The 23,352-nt window shown below is 45.8% G+C and overlaps 1 protein-coding gene across 6 annotated transcripts in view; it reads right to left on the bottom strand.

Moving 5' to 3' along the window:
* The window catches only part of PUS7 (pseudouridine synthase 7), a 32,159-nt gene extending 26,604 nt beyond the window's left edge, over window positions 1-5,555 (bottom strand). Inside the window, exons 1-3 of one of the 6 annotated variants that reach the window (XM_019487463.2) lie at window positions 5,461-5,540; window positions 3,845-4,009; window positions 2,496-2,576 (exon numbers count right to left, since the gene is read on the bottom strand). The gene's annotated coding sequence lies outside the window, so the exon portion shown is untranslated. The other 5 variants (XM_019487462.2, XM_019487464.2, XM_006265208.4 and 2 more) reach the window with 5 other exon arrangements.
* Window positions 5,556-23,352: the final 17,797 nt, after the last annotated feature.

Genomic DNA, 23,352 nt, shown 5'->3' with positions numbered 1-23,352 from the left:
AGCAGCTGATCTGGAGATACTCAGCCCAAAAGTTGGTCCCTGGTGTTGATTAACTCAGACCAGGGCTTCTAGCCTTTGATCAGTAACATTTAGAGATTCCCGGTTGTTACGCTGTCTTCTATTGAGTTCTTCCATTGGCTGATCTGCAGTTTCCCAGGTGTTAATTGCTGCCTGCTACCGTGTTACACATTCAATCACGTTACACATTCAATCACTGATTCACTCGCTCTTTCAGAGGCCAGCCTGATACAGGGAAGGACAGCTTGATTCCTGCCCTTGTTAACATTGTTACAATGTATAATTTACTTATGAAACTAAACACATTCAGTTGAAAGTTGAAAGGTGAGGAGTATAAAATATAAGCTACAAATGCCATGGCACACAAATAGATAAAAATACCAAAATACAAGGGGAGATACAAAATGCACACATACAAATTTTAAAATACAATTCCTTACCTTAAAGTGAAAGAGAGAGGAAGGAAGAAAAGGTAGAAAAAGAAAAACATATCCAAAGAGGGGAGAGCAAATGCAGCAAGAGGAAAAGGTTTGGTTTGTTACTGTTCTGCTACAGTAACAAACCAAAAGCTTTCAAACACAAAACATCAAATTCTACACCATATTATACTCAAGCGATTCCCAAGTCAATGCAGTTGCACAGATATAACCAAAAATTAAACCAAAAGTGGCAAACATTACTTCCAGGGTACTTAAGGGTACTACAAATACATGATTTCTTCTTCCTAATTACCTTATACTCTGCAATATTTCAAGCTTAGGAAATAACTGTGACTCTCCATTTTATACTGCCACTAGATGTCCTGACTGACCCTCTTAGTTAAATAAACCTGTATGTAAATCTGTAAGATCTCATGTGGCCACCATGAATTTGTTAACCTCAGATCCCTAGAAGAGGCAATAGACAGGAAGAGGGAGCAAAGAAGAAAGGGAGATGGGACAGAAGCATGGACCTGAGAAAACATAAGGCTCAGTATAAAAAAAGGCTTGTAAGGAAAGTGCTAAGAGTGCTAAATCCAGAGAAGATTTTGAGTATGCCCATACTGAAGTCCCTGCTGTGAGTGGTCACTGTGTCTGCAGTGTAGTGTAGACATACTTGACCAAGCTTGAAATTATTTAGTTCAGATGCTTATAGCAGTCTAGCAATCACAGCATAGAGTTCAGCCAGCAAACCTTGGGCTGAATATTCACTTAGCTTCTTGGGTGGGTCTCTGAAACCCAGAACTGCATGCTGCTGCACTACATTGCTAGCAGTACCTGAACTAGCTAAAGTTAGTTCATATTTCTCTAAGCCAGGGGTTCCCAACCTTTTTATGCTGCAGACCAGCAAACCGCAGACCAGAAATGACAGTGGACCAGCATACTGTGGACCAGCAGTAACCAGGATACTGAAGACCAGCAGTCAACCCTTTTTTATACTGGGCTGCTAGCCTGCGGTATGCCTGTCACTTCCGGACTTCTGGTCCAGCAGCCAACCCGTGGTCCGGGGATTGGGAACCCCTGTTCTAAGCTACATTTCAATCGCTGCTACAGGGAAAGGAACAGGGGACACTTATCTAACCATATCAAATTGAAAACAGACTTTTAGGGTTGCCTTCGAGACATGGAAAAGGTCTCACATTTAGACTACATCAATTTGAGTTTTTCAGAATGGGTATTCGTGAAATCTTCCTCAGCCAGGTCCCCAGAAGCAAGATTCAAGACCTCCAGCAAAGCCAACATCTTTCTATGCTATATTCCTAGTCTTTGTCATGTTCAATTACTGCGGCAGTGCCAATGTCCAACCACCATATAGGTGTCATATAGTTTTGCTTCTGTATTAATCCAGGAACTAAGGATCTTCTAATTCAGGGGTGCTTAGCCTGCAGACCAGATCCAGCCCATAGAGCTGTGCGATCCAGCTGGTGGAGCTCCTTAATGGTCCAGAAATTTGGTGGCAACTAGTGCAACCATCACTTCCCCACTGCCAAATTTCCAAGCCCTGGAGGCCAGATGACAAAGCTCTGTGCACAGTATCTGGCTGGCACATGCAGGGCAAAGGCCAGGGTTTCAGGTCCAATCTGTCACACACACTAGCCCTGACCCTGGGCATGCCAGATTGGACCCATGGACTGGATCCAGCCCACAAACCAACCCCACACCATTGATCCAGCCTGTGAGGCCAAGAGGTTAGACACAACTGTTTTAATTCTTTTCCCTCCACAGCCAAATACAGCTGTTCTATCCTTACTTCTCCAACATTTCATCCTTGGTATATCAATAATTAAGGCATAATGGTTCACTGTCCAACTCAACAAGAATTTTATTCTCAAAAAACTCTCGCTCTTTATTCTTAAAAGAACAATCCCCAAATGGAGCTGCAAAGAACAGCATGACTAGGATTCTTCTACCAAAGCAAGGTAAAGAGTCCTTGAGAGGAAAGGGACAAGCAGTAAGTTTATGAAAAAAATCTCTGCAGAGAAAACTATAACTACTCACGGTTAAGGAATTAAATGTAGATCCTCTGCACTGGCTACTTCAAGGTCCACCTCTGGATCAGCAAAGACAGAATTTCAGGGGCTAGAAAAGAAGACAGGAAAGTTGTCTGAAGCCAACACTAAAAAATATCCAAAAAGATAAATGAGTCACAAGTACTCCAACCCTTTACAGAGGTGTCAGGACTTGTGGGATGTCCCCAAAGTCTCCTGGGCATCACATCGCTGCAGTAATTCTATAGAAACTCTATGATCTGAAACACATATTCCTAGCCTTTTTGGGAAACATTTCCCACAGAAGAAACGCTGCGACTCTGAATTTGTGGCACAGAATTTATGAAACCTTTAAACTCCCTTTCTCCAATCATAAAAATAATACTAATAACTCCTATAGCTATAGTTGAACATCATGAAACCTAAAGAAATCAACAGCAGCAGCAGTTAGGAAAAGCCATGTATATGTAGTTAACCAGGGGGGTGGGGGGGGACACGACACACGACACATTATACTGTATATATACTACCTAATTAGGGTGTCATGGAATTGTACTGGCCTGACTATTGTCTGTAAAAAATAACCTTTGAATATATTGCAAAGTCAGTAACAGGTAACCAGCTGCTACTATATAGTAAAGCTAATTTCAGGTAGAAGGTGTAATTTGTTTGTTTTAAATTTTTTCCTTAAGGGATTTTTGTCATAAAGTTCATGAAAGATGCCAAAGCAGACCAAGATGCCCATAATTACATGCTCTCCTTTCCTATATCAGCCCACCTACTTGCAGGAAGGATTTTTAATTGGAAAACTAAAATAAATTTGCTGCCAAGAAGGAGCTCAATCAGGGCTCAAAGCAATGACCTTTGACCTGCCTGTATTATCCTGTTTCACTTTCCCAGCTACTAGATAATCTCTCATACTGGACATTTTAACAATTCATAGTTTAAGAAAGACTCATTAATGGTTATATCTGGTCACATGCTGAATTGTTAACTGTGTTGAAACCATATATAAGTGTTCCATAAACTCAAGATGGGAGTCTACTTATGCAGCCACTACTTGTTTCTCACTAATTAGATTTCAAATTTTTTGTTAGCTGAAAATATGAATGTGGCTGTAAAAAGAACCAACCAGACTGATTTGATTAGCTTAACTGTAAAGCAGAGAGAAAACTGCATCACCAACATTTGGAAGAGCCAACTTGGACTAAGAACTTTAAAAAAAAATGAAATAACTCAAAGTGCTGGGAAATAACCTATAACAGAAAGGAAATAATCTCTATTTAAACTTTATTTAAAAAAAACAAGGCTTTATAAATCTATAACCAACAGAAACAATTCCAGAGCAGCTCCCTTTACCTTCACATCCCAAACCCATGCAGCACCAACTATATGGTATTCGTGTGGAAAAAGAGAGGACACACATTAACTCTGATCCTTCACACACCCTTTGGGGGACAGTGATGTTGTCCAAATTATTTACTGTACGCTAAAACCTGGCAGGGTTACAATCCATTGGGAAGCCTGCCAAAGGAAATGAAAATATTAATGCCTTATGGGTTTCTAAGACCCCTGTTACACATTACATATATTTTGCAGTGAACTGGTTAATCATGCAATAAATGTAGACCTTGCACACAAGCAAAGTACTTATCACACAATAAAAATGACAATCCAATTATAAAAAGATATAACCATCTATAAAGTTAGGGTACCTACAGGTGCCCAACACCTGCTCCAACGCCTCTGCAACACGTGTATTCAGCATCCCCGCATTTCAAAATGGCGATGGGACACTTCAATTAAGGCTTGTCCAACAAGCTTTCATTAAAGCACCCCCCATAGCTGTTTTAAAGCACAACTTGCTGAATACATGAGTCTAATTAAAACACCCATGAGTGGGTGTTTTAATTAGAAAGGCTCCCAAGAGCCACTCTAATTAAAATGCCCCTCCTCCCCCAAGAGCATGTGTAAAGACGCCGTTAATGCTCGAAGATGTGCAACAACTACATAGCTAGTTTCTACCCAGCTTTAATTTGAACATGTAGCAGGGCCCTAAAAGGTGCCATTACAGTAGAGACAGGGGATTAAACCGGGTTCTGACACCAATTTAAAATGATACAGCCTTAAGTCCCACCAGCAAATTTTGTCATATAAAGTAATGATAATAAATTTGTTAATGAGTACCGCTGGCAGCGGTGGTGACACACAGTGGGTGCACGGGGCTGTACGTGCACCTCCCTACAGGCCGTGCTCCCTGCTTAGGCAATGGGCACGGGGGGCAGGCAGGAGTGCAGGTGCCCCCCAACGAGCGCCAGGCAAAGCACTGCGGCCACTACTGGAGCGCTGCGGCGCCCCGACCTCCGACTGGTCGCTGGGAGGGGCACGTGCCCCCCTGACTACGGTGGCACCAGGCGCCCGTGACTGGCGGTACCTGCACCAGGCTGGGAACCACTTGGGTATAAGCCACGACAAAGTTAACCCCCCCCCCAGCCGTCTCAGAGCAGCAAAGCAAAAGGTAACACCTGGAAACGGGCGCGGGTCCAGCAGGGACCCCCCTAAGGGGCAGCACGGGAAGAGCGGGTTACTTCAGACGGGGACGCGCCGGGCCTTGCTGCGCGGCAGGGAAGCAGCCGCCCCCTCCTCCAGCCGCTGCCTCCAGCCATTTTCCAGGGAACAGGCCACGGCAACCAGGGTCAGCAGCGGGACCCGGGGCCTAACGGGAGACCGGAGCAGCCAGGCCCCGTCTCCCCGCGGCGCCCCACCTCGTGCCCGGCGCGCTCCGAGCCGCGAGCAACTGAGGGAGGGGAGGGGAGGGGCGCGGCCTCCCCCCGGGCAAGGCCGGGCCGGGCCGGCTCACGCGCTAGAACATTTCACCTTGCGCAGCACGGGCCCCGGGGGACCCGCGGCAGACACGTGGCGAAGGGCCAGGCGGGCGGGCGACCGGCGGCCCCGGCGGGGAAGGCGGCGCTTACCCGGAGCAGGGGGCGGCGGCCCGGGCCTCCCCAGCCGGCGCAGCGCGGCACTGTGCGACGCCCACACGTGTCCGGCGCTGCTCGCCCCGCCCCGGCAGCCTGGCGGGGTAGTAGGCCTGTGAAGGGCGCCCCTGGGTGCGAGGAGGTGCCAAGCGCGGGCTCCGGCTCGTCCCCCGCCGCGAGGAGGCCGCGCTGGTACAGAAATCCGCCTCCAAAACGGAGCAGTTGAAAGAAGCCAGGGAGGACCTGGAGACCCCCGGGGCTGCGGGCTGCAGCGCCTACCGGGGAAGGAGGGCCTGTCCCCGGGTCCGGTCACCCGCACCGCCAAGAAGTTGTTCCCTACGTCCATCCTGTCACAGCGTCTGGCCGCTGCTCCGCGTCCTGCCCGCGGGCGCCCTAGTGAGCAGTTTTTCTCCCACCGCCCGATATTGGCCCCTTACATACTTATAGACGGCCACCAAGTGTCTACCCCCCAAAGTCTTCTCATCCCCAGGCTGAGGGGTCCCAGAAACCATAGTCTTTCCTCATCAGGTTTGTCCTCCAGGCCTTTAATCATCGTTGTGGCCCTTGTCTGGACCCTTTCATGATTCTCGGTGTCTTGTAATGCAGAGACTAAAGTCGCTCAACTAAAATGTTACGGGAAACAAGCAGGGAGCAGTCCCTGGACCCCGCTGCCAGGCCCAGACTCCCCTCAAGTGGAAAGGGCATACCGGTGTCCTGCTTATGAAACTACCATATCTACAGGAATAAATTACTGCAAAGCCTGCTCACACTGAGCCTGCAGCATCCCCTACTAGCACTCAGCCACTTTAGCCTTTTCTGTCACATCCCAAACATTATGACTGGGGAGAAAAATATTGTGTACACTGTACTTTGCAAGAGATGAACTGTCATGCACAGTCCTATATGAAGATCTGGTGAAGAATGTCTTGCATTTGAAAGCTAACTTTATTATTGGTTTAATACAAAGATGTCCCTGTCCCCCCGTCCCCCCCGCAAAGAATCCTTCCCTCTTCCATAATTAATGGACCGTCACAGCTACATCACTCCAACGGTGCCAGATCTATTTATTAACATGTTTTCTCTAAAACGTGATCACGCAGGAAGGATTTGGTACATGCTGACAATTCAAAGGCCAGGTCAATAGAGATGCACAAGGTGGGCAAGAAGGGCTCTGGCCCCAGGTACCAACTTGGACAGGGTGCACGGTTGGTGGCTGCTACTGCGAACACCACTACTGCTGCCCTAACTGCCACTGCAGCCCAGGATGCGAAAACTGCTTGCTAGGCCTCTGGGCCAGATCCCTGAAACTAACTGTCCATAGCCCAGGATCACCAATCTTGAAGCTGCTGGATGCTGATCTGGTTCTAAGATGCAGTTCAGAGTAAGTGTTTGAAGTTCTAGTATTTCCCAAAGGCAGGCAAGTAGCGCCAGGCATAGAGATCCCATGACAGTGCTTTCTGCTCCTCCTCCCCCAGCAGATATCCTGTACCACAGCTTGGAAAGAGATATATAGGAAAAACTCTTGGCCACTCTACCACAAGGGACATCAGAGGGCTGGCAGATGGATTTACAACTACTTTTCACCACTGGACTACAATCAAGTAGCTACAACAGGCTGAGAATTTGGCTCACTGTATGGCCCTAAAAAAATGAACCCACAGCAAAACTATTCAGTGATGTACACTAGGAGAAAATAACTGGAAATAGTCTTAAAACCTCATCATCTGTGATAAAGTTACATTGAGAAATAATGTAATAGCCCTACAGGCAAGATAACCATAAAAAGAACAACAACAAAACCTAACTACATTACAAAAAATTAATTGCTACAAATCTTTATAGACCTGCCAAAGTCCTAATATGAGATATGATGCGAGAGAAAGATCCCAAATGAGAATCCTAAAAAAATTATCAGGCATGCAAATTTAAATTTATATTAAACTAATTTCTATAACATAAACAATATTTTTATATGATTGGCTCCATATTTAGGTGCAGCAATATGTGGGATTTGCTTCCTAAGGAGAAGTTTTCTCTCTGCCTTTATTTTGAAGCTTCCTCAGTTTTTACCTCCCATTCCTTAAAAGTTTTTCTGTTTACTTTCCTTTTCACTTGTTAATCCATCTGCTCATTTACATACTTTTTCATACTCCTTTTGGCCTAAATCCAAAGACCCCATAGTCAGCCAAAGTATACCTGGCTGGACTTTAGACATCCCTATTCAGAAATCAGAGAAGAATCCTCTCTTCAGAGACACTGTTTTTAATATTATTCAAATCCTGAATATTAAACAACAAAACCTTTGAAAAAAATCCTTCACAATTGTCTCAATTTTTTCCATTTGATTCCAAATTAGGCTTTTAGTTGAGAAGTAAATAAAGGTCCATTTATTGGAGTGGAAAGAAGTGAGAAAGGTCCTTGCTCCTAGGCATTTTCTTCAGTAGGTCAGAAAATGGGCCAATGGCAGGTGTTTTCTAGGGTGATCACCTGTCACACAATGGGAACCTCAAATCTTGGTCCCAGGCTGCATGTCTCTGGTACAGCGTTTGTCCTGGATTTGCAGCCTCATGCAGAGAGCCCTGGAAAACGGCAGGTCCCCTTGCAGGCTGGCACGATCCCATGCCTGCACACATGCACACGGCTGGGAACACAGCCAGGTAGCTTGGAGAACAGCTTCCTGAAGGTAAGTCTATGGGGAGGAGGTGTAGGCAGTGGAGCAGATCAAGGCCCCAATAGTGAGGGAGGGAATGGGGCAGGAGCTGGGCATGCTGCCCAGCTAGGGCAGGGCAAGGGGCCAGAGCAGGAAGCAGGACAACCATGGGCAGCTCGTCCAGGGGGTGGGCAGCATGGGGGGGGGGGGGCATGTGCCCCCACAGATTTGTGCATGGAGCAGAAGCAGGTGCAGGCTGCCTACTGCAGGCTCAGGGCTCCCTTCCCTGATGCCCTGCCCCCAGGAGCCCCACACTGGCCATGCCACCATGGCAAGGCACACACTGCCTGCCTGGCAGCAGTGCGGAGTTGTGCCCCCTGCTGCTGCTGGGTGGGCAGAGCGTGGACGGCTAGCAAAGGGCTCCCAAGGGAAAGGCAACAGGGAGGGGAGCCCTGAGCCTGCATCCATGCTCTGCTCCACTTGGCTTTGGTCTGGCCTTGCTAGCAGTGGATGGGGAGTGGGCATCTGTCCCACCTTTTCCTTTTGAAAAGATGGTCACCCTAGCCTTTCCCCTTTCCACTGAGGGAATAGAGCAAGGTAAATTGGACACCACATCTTTGCCTAGCAATTGGGTAGATGAGTGTTAGAGGGTCTCTTATTTCTCTTCCAGTAAATATTGTAAATGTTATCTTCTGGCCATGGCCTAAGGAATCTCCATTTCTATTTCTACTATAACATTCTGGAGTGCTCAGAGGCCTCAATCAGGATCAGAGACTGGTTGTGCTAAGGCATCATAAAGTCATGCCCAAAAAAGGGAGGGTGATCACAAGAGTCTGCAAGCCACAGCCAAAGACTTAGACTGACAGTAGCACAAGCTGTCTACTCCAGTTATTGTATGTATAAAATGGAAGTACTAACCCTGCCTAAAATGATATTGGAAAAATGCAATGGCTTGGCTGTATATTGCTACACTTTTCCATGTCTTTACCATCTTGGCATTAGATGACTGCAATGTGTTTTGTACTGATGACATCTTAATACAATATTTGAAACATGCAGAAAAGTGACCCACTAGTTAAAAGTTACAACTCTTAACTGAAAGCATATGAGAAAGATGCTTTACCATATTGGTTAGATTACAGGAGACATGAAAGGACACTAGTTTAAACCTACAAAGGCTCAAATAGCCTGGGAACTATCTTTTTTAGAAGATGCAATTAGCAGGTACACAGTCAGCAAGGGCCCTGGAACATCCTCTACAGAAAAGGCAGGGTATTCTGTGCACAGCCTACAAACAGCCTCAGCAAACAGGAGAATTTGTCTGGGAGTTTGGGAAGCTTTTCTTCTCTAGAGCAAAGGAAAAGGAAGAGATAATGATGACAACTGAGGTAGCACTGGAGTGATCTGAAGGGGAGAGATAACAACAAAGATCACTAAATGTAGAAGGTACAGTATGTACATTGTCCTTAAGGAAGTACCTGAGAGAAACTATTTTATTAAACATTTCACTGAACAGCATGGGCAATTGATGCCACCTTAGTCGGGGGGGGGGACATGCCCCCCACCCCGGTGGCCAATTTCACGGGGGGGGCGGGTGGGGGGCGGGGAGCCCCACATGGCAAAACTCACCAACTAGGAAGCAGCCATGGCACTTCCAGAAGCAACTGCCGTGCTCCAAGAAGTGGCCACAGCACTACATCCAGTGCTCCCACTCCCTGGCCAGCACTCACATAAGCAGGGAGAGCAGCCTGTCAGGGGGTGCATGTGCACCCCCATACACCCCCTACACCTTGCCACTGCCCAACAGAGCTCCTAGAAGAGAAGATGAAAGGACTATAGATATAGAGCTAGAGACGATGGTGAAGCTAAGTGAAAAAACAAAGAAAAGATAGCTCAAAATTTGCAAATATATGCCAAATAATGCTGCAGGTAATCACTAGATGACTAGATGATGAAGAGAATGACCAATGAAAGAACATCACTGGAAAAATAAGTACAGGAAAAAACAGCTGCTGGCTAAGAAAGACTGGAGAACAAGTTTGCTGCCATGGCAAATAGGCAGGAGAAGTAAGCAGAAATAGAAGATAGGGTAGTAAAGGAGAAAGGAGGTATTTTATGAGTAGAAGAAACTCTGGAGATAGCCAAAGACTGGAGGCCCGGGAAAAAATTATTATGATCTATAGAGAACAATGAGAAATAACAGACAAAATGATCTGCAGATAGAAAAATGAACAGAAGAGAGAACCTGAGATTTATATTAACACTTGGAAAAGGCATCTCTGTGTGGCTGCTCTGTCACTAAAGCAGATACAAAGAGTAGAAAGGTATATTGCTTGCCAAGGATGTGGCCTTCAGACTTAAAAAGATCTTCAACAGAGCAGAGAAAATTTGTGGGTCATAGGTTGCCAACCCCTGTACTAAGGGATAAGAGCACCAAAGAGCAGGAACATGAACAGCAACACAGAAGTAAGTACTGTATTAGAATTGATGACAGCAGCAGTCAGGTAGATGAAAGAGTTATGCCTAATCCAGCTAGGAGGTTTAGTTAGGTCAGAAACAAACAACTGAAATATTTGCAGACTAATGCAAGGAGCCTCAGTCTGGGCAACAAAATGGAAAACAACTAAAGCTGCTGGAGCAGAATGAGAAACTGTATGTTATGGTGATTAGAGAAATATGATAGAATAGCAAAAATGACTTGAACACAGGTATTGCAGAGTATAAACTGTTAGAAGAGCTAGAAATAAGATGACGCTTGTGGAGTAGTATTGTACAACAGTGGTGGAGTAAGCTGTAAAGAAATAGGAAATGATAGGATAGATAGGACAGAATTGTTTCAGGTCAAAATTATTGGGGAAAGATTGTAAAAGAGGGTTTAGTGGGTTAGTATTAGATCTCTGGTAAAGACCTGCAGGGTTAGTTTTGGACATAAGTAGGGATAACTTTATTAGTATTTGATAAAAAATATGCATACATTACACAACTGCATACTGTAGGAATACTCAAGCTAGTTCTGAATTGAGATTCAGGACAAATTATCTTATGGACTTTCTTCCAACACAGATGTGCCATGTCCAGTGCATGGGCTAGCTTATTTAGAGATTGGTCAGGTGTCCCAGTAGTGTAGACATGTGTAAATACTACAGGAATAGTGTCATAATGGGAGATTAACTTCCTACATATAGATTGGAGAACCAATTATACTAATAGCCTTAGGGCTCAAATTCCTGGATGTGATAAGTGACAGATTTCTTTACCAAAGAGTCACACAGCCAATAACTGTTATAGAAATGGTTATAGGAAATAATATTAGATTGAGTAATCATAAAGTGATTCTGCTTCAGTTAAATAAAAGGAACAATTAAGAATAAGTGCCATTTAAAAATAGGGTTTAACTTTAAATTATTATGCAATTTTTTTACATTTAATACTGGTATTTTAACTGACCTGACCATTTGTAAATATTTTTCTAATTGCTTTATAAATTGGAAACTTTATTGTAACTGGGATACTGTAACTATATAATGTAAATTACGTTATATTGTGCCATGTCAAAACATTTTAACTATTAAAGTTGAAATGAAAAACTTAAACAAATTAAATGTGTTACAAGATTGAAACAAGATGCTTCAGTCTTTTAAATTTTTTTGATTCTTTCAGCAAACTAAAAACAAAATCAGTAGCTTTCTGTGGGATGTTCTGATTTTATCTAACCAATTTTTCTAATGGAAATTTTTCTATTGGAGAAATTTCAACCACTTCTGGTTGTGGCAACAGTCAGCTCAAGTTCACACGGTCTTCCCAAATCAGTGTTCCAGCAACAGATAATCTAATGGTTACATTAGTGCATTGGCAAGCAGGAAGAGAAAGCTTTGCTAAGAAAAGAGCTTGCACAAGGAATTTGTTGAATGAGTCCCCTGGTGGGATGCCCTTGGGAAACCATGGGCGCTTGTGCACGTAATCAGCATTTATCCACTAAAAATGGTCCTGGTTTAGTTTTCCTTTCTTAGTTTATGATGACTAAATAAGTAATGTGGACATGATTTACCATGTACTGGCTTATTACTAGTAAAATATAGTAGAGAGCATGTCAGAACAATTTTACCATCCTGCCCTTTCAGTCCTACTTTACTGCCAGGTGGCGTTTTAGGACAAGAAATGCCCAGGAGAGTCCTTCCAAAGGGGATGGCTCTGTGCCGCAGCACTTCTTCCCCTTGCTTTTCTGGGGGTTCGGGGGCAAAATCTTTCCATTCAAAGCACCTCAAGAGGCTGCCTGCCTCCCCTTCACAAATATGCCTTGCCCTTGCTTCAGGCACCATGGCTTCCCCCCACTTTTCTGGGTGCTTTCTGCATGCTTTTTGCACCAGGCGCTGGGTGTAGGGTACCCTTAGGGGTACACAAGGGTACACAAGCATTGCATTTCCCACCCACTTTGCAAAGCTGCCCCCAGCAATTTTCCCCCCACTATTTTTTACACAGGGAAGAGTTATGTTTTGGCACTTTTGGACGGCTAGGCTTTTCATGGACTTTCCATGGTGGTGCCAGACTGTCTGAGGGGGGGTTTTACACCACAAGGCCAGCGGCAGGGGGGGGAGTTGCCCCCTGAGGGCCTATAAATTAATGGAGCAGGGATCAGAGTGCGTATACTGTATCTGTGAACAGGAGACTTTTGAGGCAGGTGAGAGATGGCAGCACACCAGAGGCAGTTAAAAGGACTCACCCAGCGGGACACTTGCCCCTGGGAGGAATATGAATTAACCAGTTCGATAAGAGTGTAGCCTGCTGCTCGCTGATGTTGGGTGCCGTGCAGTGTTCGAGTGCAGAATAAGACTGCTTTTGTGACACTTGAAAGAGGACACCCTGACCTGTTCGACAACCAACCGGGACGTTTACGCATAGGTAAGTAGTGAGACCAGACACTTGACTGCCCTGAGGGAGGGCAGCTTGCATTGTTTACTTCAACTTGCATGTAAATAGGGTTTAATTGCCATGAAGGAAGGTGCAAGGCATCCCACATATGCAAGCTATCTGCTCACAGTGGAAAAAAACAAGGGAGGAAAATACCAGTAATATCATCCACCTTTCCTCAGCTTTAAGCTCCTATGGGACACAAAGTCAGTCTAGGGAAGTATAATTTATACCTCTCTATATCAGCTGCTGTGAATTGGTCTTTCACCTCTGTAACTAATTACACCTTGGAGAATTAAATCTGAAAGATTAAGAGCATAATATGTGTTTTATATGTACTGTAGGTTGTTTGATTACTTTTTGCATTTGTAATGGTACTTCTTTGACAGTCCTGTATGACGAAAAAAGTAGAGGTGATGATTAATTATTTTGCAAAATATCCGAATACATGATTATGGGAAATCCTACTATTGGGAGCCAGAGAATTTAGGCTGCCATTCTGTCTCCTTCCTAGTCACCTAAGTGTCTACGTTTGGTCATCTACATGGCATTTCAGCACTTATGCACAGGTAGGAATTCTATTCCTGGACATGTAGCTGTGCACAAGTGGACTACTACATATGCACGCAGACTGGGTGCACACACTGGTAAGAGAGAGCTCCTGTCTCTTGCTCACCAGAAACTGAATGGCTAAGGTACTCACCTGGGAAGTCAGAGGTCATGGGTTCCAGGCTCTCCACGCCCAGAGTCTTTTTGACTTCCTAGGGCACTGTTCTAACCACCATCCCACAGTTCAGGAATTATCCAGGCTCTTCTCTGGCACTCCTTTTGAAGTTAAGCCATTAATATAGACATGGGAAAAATGGCTGGAGAGCAGTAAAGGTGGGGGAAGCTTTGGGCTCATTGTGCAAGGGCCCCATCTAGGATCTAGGGTCCCCTCTCCTCCAGGCCAGCAGCCACTTCACTGAACTACACATTGTCTGGCTTTCTCGCTTCCTTTTAGCCTCACAACTCTCACATACCTCCCTCAGATGGCTGCCTAGGAGCCAGCTTCAAAAGGAACACTGGAGAACTACCTGGATAATAGCTCGTCTGTGGTGTGCTTAGAGGACTAGGGGTGTAGGTTGTAGCTGTGTTGGTCTAAGGACATAGGCAGACAAGGTTCTTTGGGTAAATCTGGTATCTTTTATTACACCAACTCAAATAGTTGGAAACATTCTTCTTTGCAAGCTTTCAGGTACAATTACCCTTTGTCAGGCAGAAAGAAGGATCTGCTGGAGGACTGGGAACTTACAGTGATCCATGCTCATACCCGCTCTGGGTGAGGGGGGCCTTAGATCCCAGGTTCTCTGGCTTCCCAGGCAAGTGGCCTAACCACTCTACTATTAAATACAAGACAACCATCTAAGTTCAACTAGACATGGATTTTGGTTGATTACATTTTGGGGTATCTAGTACATTCACTATGGGTGCATGTACATGCCCCAGCTACTACCTCATATGCCAGTATGTGCATGTCTATAGTTGTCTATAGCTGTCCATAGTCATCCACATGGGCAGGGCTATACTTCCAATAATAACATTACTTCAGGCATGTAACTGCTAAAAATGCCATATAGGCAACTGAAAAAAAAGCCACTTTGATGACCAGGAAGAAATAGACTGTTAACTTTAATGAACAACATAAGTAATTTCAAGGTGGTAGGTGCAAAACCTTTTAGCAAATGAGTCCACAAATAATTATGAAGCTTTTCAAAATAATAATGAAAATAAATTATTTCAAATTCAACAGCTAACTCAAATTAGGAGTGAACAGACCAAGTAATTTCTGAGATGATGTTCCCCCCAAAAATATTACTTTATAAAAAGTTATCTGCTTTTAGAAATCTCAAACTCTAATTTCCAAATTCCTTTGCCAATTTATCTGAAACATAAAGTATGTGTCTTGTAGGAATATACCAAACAGGAAAATGTAAAGTAGTGAAGCATGCTTTCTTCCTTTTCTTTTTTTTTTTTTTAAAGAAATTAGGGAGGTATAATTGTGAAAAAGCAGACTCTCAAAAAAGAGGTACTTGTAACCTAGGTAATCAGATACTATGGTGACAGATGTAGCTTGAAGAACTATGCAGAGGGACGTTAAATTAAACTTTAAATTATGGCGCCTATGGTAGCTGCATAAAGTACATTTTGTTTTTATTCCTTTTTTTCCCTTTCTTCTATTTGTTGATTATAGGTACAGTTTTACTTGTGCTCTCTCTCTGTCTTAAAACTTCTTTGAGTTTTATATAGCATTGGGGTGAAATTAAAAATCAGCAACAAAATTCCCATTGACTTAACTTGGGACAAGTTCTGGTCATGGTCATGCTGATGAACAGGGATCCGGGTTTTCTGTTTCCCATGGAAAAACGGAGAAAACCATGGATTCCCTGTTTTTATCGGAGAAAAGGCAGATTTCTCTTTTTAGCAGAGAAACCCGCAGATTCTCTGCTTTTGCAAAGAGCTCTTGCAGGCTGGAGCTGTGCCAGCCTGCAAGAGCCAATTGCAAAAAAGGTGGGAAATCCCCAGCCCTGGTGGGAAGGGGAGGGAGAGGGGTGAGGGCAGAACCTGAGCCTCTGAGGCAGCCAAGGCCGTGCTCATGCTCACACTTGCCCTTCGCCCCTGGAGCATAGAGGTAAGTGGGGCTGTGGCACAGGGCTGGGAAAGATGGTTGGAGGCTGAGGGACGGTGGGGGGGACCCTCCATCACGGGCCTCCGCTGCCTACAAAACCTCCTGCTGCTGCCGCAAAGCCATGCTCGAAGCTGTGCGGCGGCTGGCAGCAGCAGTGCAGCGCAGGGGTAGTGGTGGTCAGGCGGCACACAGCCATTCCCATTCCCATCCCCACCACCACACCAACAAAATCAGTTGAACTAATTTTTAGGAGCAAAGAGATAAAAAGTCTCTAAAGGAAGTGACTTAATGGGCTGTAAGGAAGCAGTTTATGTGCATGAGAATTTCTTGCATGCAGCGGGCATTGTCTTGCTTGGAATCTTTCTATTGTTTTCTCATGCTATCCACTTAAAGGAAACATAGCTAAACTGAGTATTTAATAGTGCAATTGGAACTATCTGCCTTTCTTTCCTGACATGCTAAGATGTTGTTATTGTCTGAACAATTACTTTTAGTTTAGTCAGCATAAGGCCAACTGCTCAAATGTGCAGAATTTATGCTTTGGTTCTTTCTGACTGTTTTCAGTGGGTGAACTATTCACACAAGCTTCTGCAAATGGTCAGGCCATCAGTGCCCTGGGTCACAGAAAGTAGAGGGGTTGGAGACTGATCGGGAGCAGGAATAATGGATGATCTGGTAAAGGAGGAGCATTCCCAGTAGTATATTTCTGAAGATTTTCTGGTCTGGTTTTACCAGTGATGTGGCTCTTTTCCCTTGTTTTGTGAAAAAGGAAGGTCACTAGGTAACTTGATTGCAATCTTTAAGTACCTGCACAGGGAACCAGAAATTTGATAAGGGAGGGTTCTTCAGTCTAACATGGAAAGGCCTAACCAAGTCTGCATGTTAAAGGTATACAAATTCAGACTAAAAATCACATACACGTTTTTAAGAGTATGGATAATCATTGCAACCAGTTGCCCAGTATTCATAAAATACTGCAGTCGTCTTGCTTGCTCCTTAACTAAGCTGTACATATTTACTAGCCTTATTCTTTCCTCATGTGGCCCTTCCATCTTTCCATATTAGTTACTCAAATGTGAAGGAAGATATTGGACTTTGAGTCATCTCCCCAAAGATTCTCCTCTTGCTCTAGCTGTCACTAAGAGCCCAGAGTGAATTCCCTTTTTAATGGTCTCGAGTGTCCTAGCTTCCCTTTTCAATCCATCCAGGAAGAGCACACACCAACTACTGAAACTTCCTTAGCCTGATGAAGGGTTTTTGAACTCGAAAGCTTGCTTAACTCTTCACCAACTATTTGGGTTGGTCTAATAAAAGATATCAGATTCACCCAAGGAACCTTGTCTGCCTATGTCCTTAGACCAAAATGGCTACAACCTACACCCCTGCTAGCTTCCCTTATGCATTTGGTATTATATGGCATTTTTCATCTTTGTAATCTCAAAGTGCTTTCATCGCATCAGTTGAGGTTTGGGCCAATAGGATTATTTCTATAAAAAAGGATGCCAGATACCACCCTACCCCACCCACCCCCATCTCCACCTACCCTATTTCCTTAGCTATGCATTGGAATTTAGATATGGTTGTGATTTTGAAATCTTTACAAAAGAGAATGGCAGTTTTCTAAAGTGACCAGTGGGGTGAGGTGGGGGGGTATGTATACGTACACACACACACACACACACACACACACACACACACACACACATATATACACACACACACAATACTCTAAAATATATGTGTATGTGTATACATTGTTTTTAAGTAGCTCAAATTTCAGATGCCTACTTAAGAGGCATCTTAAAATGATTGGATTTTCACAGGCTGGGTGCTGTAATGCTGTCTGAAAGTCATAATCATTCTGGGGCTCATAAACTGAAGTACCTAAACTAATATCACCTTGCTTTGGAGATTTAGGCCTGCTGCTTTTTTTCCCCCCTGTGGTCCCTGTGTACATCTTGCATATCTGCCATGAAAATGTATCAGTCCCACCACAGAATCACTGTGCTGTCCCTTCACTACAATGGTTGATTCAAATGGAAAAAAAAAATATTTGTTTAAAAACAACTACGTGATGAGTTTGGTGACATTGGGGTGACTCCTCAACTTCTTTTCACTGGGCCTCCACATCTGTAAGAAGCAGACTAGCTTTTGCCCTGGGGTAACTCTTCCCCCAGCAAATCACAGTCTCTCCAGCCCCAGACCAGACCTTACACTTCCAATAGAGAAAGCCCGCCAGCTTGTGGAATTGTTCCCCTTTGATTTGCACAGTATTACAGATCAATGGTTCTCAACCTTTTTAGACTCAAGGCACCCTTCAGAAAATGGCAATTCTTACTTTTCACTCATTTTTGACTACAGAAAAATAATGGAGAAATTCTTCTATTGCAGAAGGACCATAACAGGGCAGAATGTTTTCAATGCTGTATTCTGATTTGAAATCTCTGGGTTTATCTTGTGGATCATGTTTGCACACCTAACAGTAGCACCCTGGTTGAGAATCACTGTTATAGTTTCTCTCCCCATAGAAATAAAATGCCCATAGCTATCAGTTATACAGGCCAGGTGCTCTGAATATCACCCTCACCGCAGACAATTAGTAAGGTATATAAAACAGAAATTTGATTTATTGCACAAGAAAGATGGGTCATACAAGAAAAAGTAACTACCATTATTAAATTTGGAAGACAGAATGCAAAAAGTAACAGCAAAATCTCACCATTTCTCTATCTGGAAATCTGCTATCTGTGGATAGCACCTGCATCCAAGAGTTTTGCTCAAAGTGGTATTCTCAGCCAGCAGACCTGCCAGTTCATCAGGTTATCCCAGCTTTCCTTGAGAATTGCTACGTGCTGCCCAGCCACCACCACCCTGCACTGCGCCGCTGCTGCTATCTGCACAGCTCCAAGCATGGCTCCACGGAGGCAGCAGGAGGTTTTGCAGGCAATGGCAGTCACCACTGGCACAGGCAGCCCCACAGGTAAGCAGCAGCAGCTTCCTGTGCCAGCAGTGACTGCTGCTGCCTACAAAACCTCCTGCTGCCACTGCTGCTGCACAGCCATGCTCAGAGCTGTGTGGCCAGTGGCAGCCGCATCACCACCACGCTGGTCTGCCGCCTGGTGGCTGGTTGCACAGCTCCAGGCACGGCTCTGCGGTGGCAGCAGGAGGTTTTGGAAGCAGCAGGTGTCACCACTACCACGGGCCTCCAGGTAAGTGGCAGCAGCTGCCACGTACAAGCCCCTGCCCCGCACCCCTGCCGTACCCCCATCCCTCACTGTGGCTGCAGAGTCGGCCACGGAGCTGTGGTCTGGCCACATGCCAGCCTCCCCCTCCTCCTGGCAGGCAGCCAGGTGACATGTGCAGCCCGCACATGGTGAGCACCACTACACTGTGCCCGGTATCACTTGCCTGCAAAGCACCCCCGCAGAGGGGCACCCCTGCCCTCACCCCCTGGCCCTGCTCCCAGCTGTGATGTGCCACCTGGGGCCGGCAGCACCTCCACTCCCTCAGCCCCCAACCATCTTTCCCAGCCCTACCCCACAACCCCCAAGCCCCACTTTTCTCTATGATGCAGGGGCGAAGGGCATGGCTCCGCAGTGGCAGCACTTGCCCACAAAGCCCCCTCAGCCTGCATGCAGCTGCCACCACCCCGCACCGCCGTGGAGCTGTGCAGGCGGTTACGGGGCATGACACTGTATGCAAGCCCCTTGTTTCACGCCCCCCGGCTGGGCAGCACATATGTAGCCCGCACATGGTGGTTGCCACCACACTTCTGCTGCCCACAGAGCCATTCAGGTGGCCGTGGGATGGTAGTTCAGTATGCAGTGGCAGAGTTGCAGTGGCAGCCTCCGCGTGTGAACCTCCTGTCAGGCTGGCCAGCATATGTGTGGCCCACAGAGTGACACCCCTGCCCTCACCCTCCAGCCCTGCTCCTGGGAGTGGGCACACCCCCACCCCCACCTTGATCTACCCCCACAGCACCTTCCCTTTCCCTTGCCTTGCCCCGCCCCTTCCCCCCACACACTCTTACCTGCTGGGGTGGGTGTCAGTGTCAGTGCCTGTGTTGGCATGTCTGTGGGTCTGTTGCAAGGGGCATCAGGAGGGCTGTTGAGACTGTGAGGGGGAGTGTAGGGCACCAGCAGCACTGGGAGGGGCTGTAGGGGGCCTTTAATTTTTATCATGGATTTTGGGTTTTCAACCAGAGAATTTCATAGATTTCATAGACATTAGGGCTGGAAGGGACCTCGGAAGATCATCGAGTCCAGCCCCCCGCCCAAAGGGCAGGACGTCAGCTGGGGTCATAGGATCCCAGCAAGATAAGCATCCAGTTTCATCTTGAAGGTGTTCAATGAAGGCGCTTGAACAACCTCTGGTGGCAGGCTGTTCCAGACCTTGGGGGCTCGGACAGTAGAGAAATTCTTCCTTATGTCCAGCCTGAAACGATCTTGTAGCAGTTTGTGACCATTCGTCCTCGTCATCCCTTGGGGCGCTCTGGTGAACAAACGTTCCCCTAGATACTGGTGGTCACCCCTGATAAACTTGTAGGTGGCCATCAGATCACCCCTGAGCCTGTGCTTTTCCAGGCTAAAGAGCCCCAGGGCTCTCAGCCTGTCATCGTAGGGTCTGCTTCCCTGACCCCTGATCATGCGCGTGGCTCTTCTCTGGACTCTCTCAAGCTTCTCCACATCCTTTTTGAATTGTGGAGCCCAAAACTGGATGCAGTACTCCAGCTGCGGCCTCACTAAGGCCGACTACAGGGGGAGAATGACGTCCCGGGATTTGCTTGAGAAGCATCTATGGATGCAAGCCAGCGTTTTGGTCGCTTTACTAGCCGCAGCATCGCATTGCAGGCTCATGTTCATCTTGTGGTCAATGATGACCCCCAAGTCTCTTTCTTCCATAGTGCTAACCAACATAGCACTGCCGAGCCTATAAGGATGCTGTGGGTTTTTTTTCCCAAGGTGGAGAACCTTGCATTTATTGGCGTTGAACACCATCAGATTTTCATCCGCCCACTTGCTGAGCCTGTCCAGGTCAGCCTGGATCATCTGCCTGTCTTCTGGTGTGGATGCTTTGCCCCAAAGTTTGGTGTCATCGGCGAACTTGGCCAGTCCGCTTCTGACTCCAGTGTCCATATCATTAATGAAGATGTTGAACAGTATGGGTCCAAGGACAGAGCCCTGGGGGACCCCACTGGTCACAGGACACCACGATGAGTGACTTCCATCAATTACTACCCTCTGGGTCCGACCCCGGAGCCAATTTTCCAGCCAGTGGATCGTGGGGGACCCAAGGCGACAATTGGCCAGTTTCTCCAAGAGACGATCATGGGACACCAGATCGAAGGCTTTTTTGAAGTCAAGATATATGACATCAATCTCATCTCCCTTGTCCAGGTGATAGGTCACCTGGTCATAGAAGGAAATGAGATTGGTCAAGCAAGACCTACCCGCAACAAACCCGTGCTGGCTATCCCTTAAGATGTTGGCGTCGGCCAGTCCATTAAGGATGGCCTCCTTAATAAACTTTTCTAAGATCTTCCCCGGGATAGAAGTCAGGCTGATGGGCCTATAGTTAGCCGGATCCACTTTCCTCCCTTTCTTGAAGATAGGCACCACGTTGGCCTTCTTCCAGTCTTTGGGCACTACACCAGAGCGCCAAGAGTTTTCAAAGATCCGCGCTAGAGGCTGGGCTATGATGCTCGCCAGCTCCTTGAGTACCCTGGGGTGAAGATTGTCAGGGCCGGCTGACTTGAAGGTATCCAGCTTCTCAAGATGTTCCTTCACAAAGTCAGCATTAATGGAGGGCAGGGGATCACCCTCACCCGGACTTCCCGGCCCTGTAGTGGGCACGGGCGTCCCATGGGGCTGATGAAAGACCGACGCAAAGTACCTATTTAATAGGTTGGCTTTTTCCTGGGCGTCAGTTGTCAGTTGCCCCATCTGGTTCAGCAGGGGTCCAACGTTGCCCCTGCTTTTCCTCCGGCTCCCCACATATCTGAAAAAGGACTTTTTATTGTCCTTGATGAAAAAGGACTTTTTATTGTCCTTGAAATTTGCAATTTTTAATCAGAGAAAACCAGGATCCCTGCTGATGAATATTAGAAATATTGTAGATATTACAGTGAAAAAAAAGTGTCAGGAGCAACAATATCAGAATACATTATAACGGAAAATCCTGATAATCCTCTTGGGGCATGTCCACACTGAGATATACATGCAATCAGGGTCCCATTCATAGACACACTCCTGTTCATGAGCAGATCTAGGATTTTGAAAAGGGGGTGCACATGAAGAGGTGTCTCAACACACATTTTTCTCCAGGTAAAAATAAACTAGAAGTTTTACTAATATGCTAGGGGCCTAGGACTATATTATACTGTTTAAGATTGATGCCAAAACAAATTAAACTTTATTGGAATTAATTAAAAACAGTCTGCAAAGATGTGAAATAGAAGCTACATTACCAGGAGCACCTAACAGACAGTGCAATTGTGTAAGAAAGAATAGCTTGATTAGTGGTACACATCAAGACCATTAAAAAGGATAGAGTCATTAGCACCTGTGGAATGTGGAATGGGGAGTTCAGGTATATTTTAATAAGCCATGAAGTCAATTGACTCCCTCACTGCTACCTAAATAGAAATGCTGTGGCCACTGCCAGGCAGTTGGTTTTAAACTTTGGGTGGGGCAGGAATCAAAGTGTGTGTGGGGGGGGGTGCAACTGCACCAGTACAACCCTCCTGGAACTGTCCTTGGCTGAGGATGTCACCCAAAGCTGTATTACAGCCCCAAGCTATGACCTTGGCAATGCAGAGCTCCTCCAGACACCAAAGCCCAAAGCCTCCTGTGACCCTTTTCTTCTGGAGGGGAAAGTGTTTTACCAAAAGGAAGAGGGTTAGGAGACTGACATGGAGGAGTCCCATAATTCAACCACAGCCATGGTGCCACTGCCCATGGTGAACACAGAGCCACCTGATCTACAGGTTCTTCCTCCAAACTTGCTAAGGCAACCTGTTTGGCAACAGTTTTTTACGTACTCCCTCTCTCCCCTTACCCCCAATCCAGCAAAGGTTATTGAGAAATCAAAGCTCTAGTGCTGCAAGTAGTGCCACTAATTGTTGTTCTGAAGGCAGTTTTGGTGCAGAGGAAGTAGGATTTCCTGATACAGGCAACCAATGAGCTGTTGAGGATTCTGCCTTCATATAGGTGTGGTCGCTGTTGCATCAATGTCTTCTGTAGTGGTTTGCTCTACCTGCCTCCCAAACCACATATTTGCCAATATGGCCATTGGGTGGGGGAGTGTAGAAAGTCAAGCCAAACAGAAAATCTCACCATATCATCTTAGCAAATCTACCATCACATGGTTATACATCTTTACAGATGAATGTAGAACCATATAGCTTATATATTAAAGCCTTATGGAGATCATCCTCAGCAAGAGGTTATTAATTACCCAATTATTTAATCAGCCCCCTTTAGTGAATATTTGCTGATGTGGACAGACATCAAAAGTCAGTACGGCTTGCATTTGTCTATTTCTGTGGAAGCTGTCCTGTGGTGGCAGGGGTGCCTTTTTCTGCAAAGATAAGTAAGTGAAGTTTTCAATGGCAAAATCAAAACAGTTCTTCCCACTACCCTGTAAGGTTCAGTCCTAATTTGAG

The sequence above is a fragment of the Alligator mississippiensis genome, chromosome 4, assembly GCF_030867095.1.
Source record: "Alligator mississippiensis isolate rAllMis1 chromosome 4, rAllMis1, whole genome shotgun sequence".
NCBI lineage: Eukaryota > Metazoa > Chordata > Crocodylia > Alligatoridae > Alligator > Alligator mississippiensis.
The sequence above is the reverse complement of the archived record's forward strand: the minus strand, read 5'-3'. Positions and strand labels throughout refer to the sequence as shown.